Source organism: Rhagoletis pomonella, unplaced genomic scaffold (genome assembly GCF_013731165.1).
Source record: "Rhagoletis pomonella isolate Grant_MI unplaced genomic scaffold, Rhpom_1.0 Rhpom_scaffold_01887, whole genome shotgun sequence".
Classification (NCBI taxonomy): Eukaryota; Metazoa; Arthropoda; class Insecta; order Diptera; family Tephritidae; genus Rhagoletis; species Rhagoletis pomonella.
In genome coordinates this window covers 22,279-25,032 of record NW_023460441.1, presented here as the reverse complement: position 1 = coordinate 25,032, position 2,754 = coordinate 22,279, and positions in this window count along the sequence as shown.

Sequence of the window (2,754 nt, the reverse complement as noted above, 5' to 3'; positions counted from 1 at the left end):
CGTATCATGTATGTACATCAGGCGATGGGCCACAAATGTGAGCAATTCACTGCCGACATCGATGTTACTATCGCTGATAGGCTTAACACTCGGCGTTTTCGTGTTTAATTACTAGTTAGTTATTAACACACATATGTACATTTGTATGTATATATTTACATTTGGACTATAATCGGATCATGCCAGTGCACAATAGACTACTTTTGTTTATTGCTGTTGTTATTTTTGCAAACATTTTAATAAAAAAAAAAGTATATGAAGGTTCATTCTATACAGGTGAAAGCGAACATTGATGATATCTAGCTAAGAGCGCAATTGTTGCATAAATTATCATGCTAACTTATCTGTGCACTTGCCAATCGTAACAACGTCGGAAAATGCAAATTTATAACCACAATTTGTTTTATTATTTTTTTATTTAAGTATTACAATCTATTGCTGTTTATTTACTGTCCTAGTACGTAAGTTAAGTACCTGTGTAGGTATTTTTTTTTTATGAACTATATTCATATCACTGCAGGTTTGTAATATGTTCAGACAGTTGTCGTTGAGTTGATTATAAGTACATAATTGTAAATATTTAGTACATTTGATACATATTTTCGTTATCAATGCAAAAGTCCCTATTTGACTTATTTTTGGATTTTCATATTCTGTTGGTTCGCTCTAAGATACACTTCAAGCATTGTCTTAAAAACAGTTTTTGTAGAAACCATCAAAAATAAGACTTTCGCCATCGTTTTAACTAGGGCGAAATTTAACTTGTGTTGAATTAAACTTAAGTAACCAAGGCTACAATGAATTGTCCTTATTTAATAATAAATCAGTTGTGTAAAAACTAAGCTTTCAAACAAGTTTTAATAAGCTGACATAATGTGAATACACGGCCCTGTTGTCCTTATTCACAAGCGTGCTTATCTGATGTTAAAATATAATAGCGTTATCAATAACCAAATAGCTTTCAACCTGAAGGCAAGCCTATCAGGCTGTTTACAAACCAATCGCAGAGCCTTCGCTGCTTCATGCCGACTTTGTACGTGCATCCATATGTACGTACATGTGTATAAATACAGTAATATCTACGCAAAACAATATGACATTTAGTAAATATGTACATATGTTTGTCCATATCAAAAATTTATGACTAAGGGTACATTTATTCCAGCTATGCTATACAACATGCTATACAATTACTCGCCAACGATATCACAACGAACAGCAATGCCATACAATTATAGAAATACTTAAAGTAAAGAAGTATACTTCTCTAAATGTATTCTGGCTGTGGTTAGTTTGCCTGTCCTTTGATAAGGCATGAATTATAGCAAGTAACAGCAAAGAGAAAAGTGGTGCGAGTAACGTATAAATTTCAAAAGATAGTTTTCTTATCATTTGAATGTTTGGTGCAATGCTGTAGTGTTTACGTTCCGGTATAAGCACGCTGAATCACGCAATTATAAATATTTACATATATTCATACATACATACATATATATATCTGTATGAAATTAAAAAAAAAAATTATTGTGGTTTTTGCTGTTGAATGAACAATATTTTTATAAAAAAAAAACGACAGGGTATACTTATTTTTGGCGCTCGCCGTATGTATGTGTAATGAAGAAAGTAATCAATGGGCATGATTCATATCCGCTCTATGTGTAACCGCAGCTAAAAAATCTCAACACCTTATTTATGTATGTACATATGTATATCAATATAGTACTTATGTATGTATGTACGTACATAATATGACTACAAACTTTCTCGATCGTTGATTCTAAGATTTCGCAATCGTCTAAGTGTGCATTAGCAGACAGTGAACTTAGGATAATGTATATGGTAGGTACTTATGTAAGTTGACGTTATAGTGATTCAATAAAAATATATTTACTTGATAATGTGTGCTTAAAAATTTTTACCTAAAGTTTGGTGATAGATTTCTTAACTAAACCGAAAGAAATTTGACCAATTTTGTCAATGGCCGGACGAAACCAAATCGAATGTAATCATTTCATACTCCCATGGCAGCCAGTTATACATACGTACGAAATTACTCGAAATTTTCCCGAACAGGAGTTGGTGTTTCGCCGCTCTAACCTTGTTATGATCGGCACACGCAACACCTTGCAGCAAGTTATTTTTGCTGCGTACACCATTCAAACTCCACTTTGATTAGGATCAACTTTTTGAGCAACCTGTTCTAACCTTAAGGAATGGACACCCATTTGTCGTGACTCATCTTCTATTGGCCAGACAAGAGAATGGACCTACCGGTTTGACGCTGCCTCCAAACACCAAATATTTTTTATCACAGGCGTTTTCATAGAATAAACGTATTCGTAGGTTTGCTGACGCCTGCTGAGGAGCTTTATTTATTATTTTTAGTTTTTGTTCGGGCCAAAAATCGAATCATATAGAGTTTTAGTAGCACCTCTAAGTAAACCTTGCCTGCAGCTGCGCCTTTTGGGCATATTTCAACATTGACGTCGGTTGAAAGCAATTTTCATATAACATTTTTAAATACAAAAGTGTTTTTCGTCAGCTATGAACAGCTGTTTTCACCCATTTCCACCATCATCGCACATCAATCGGCGCCGACTTATGTATATATAAATACATATCAAATAGTTAGTTCAGCAGTGAAGACTGACCCGAGCTATTTTTGATAGGCGTGCGTTGAACTTGAAATAAACCTGTGGCTATGCTGACAGCGATCGCCGTTGCACAACAAATACGCTGTTCAGTGATTCTGTC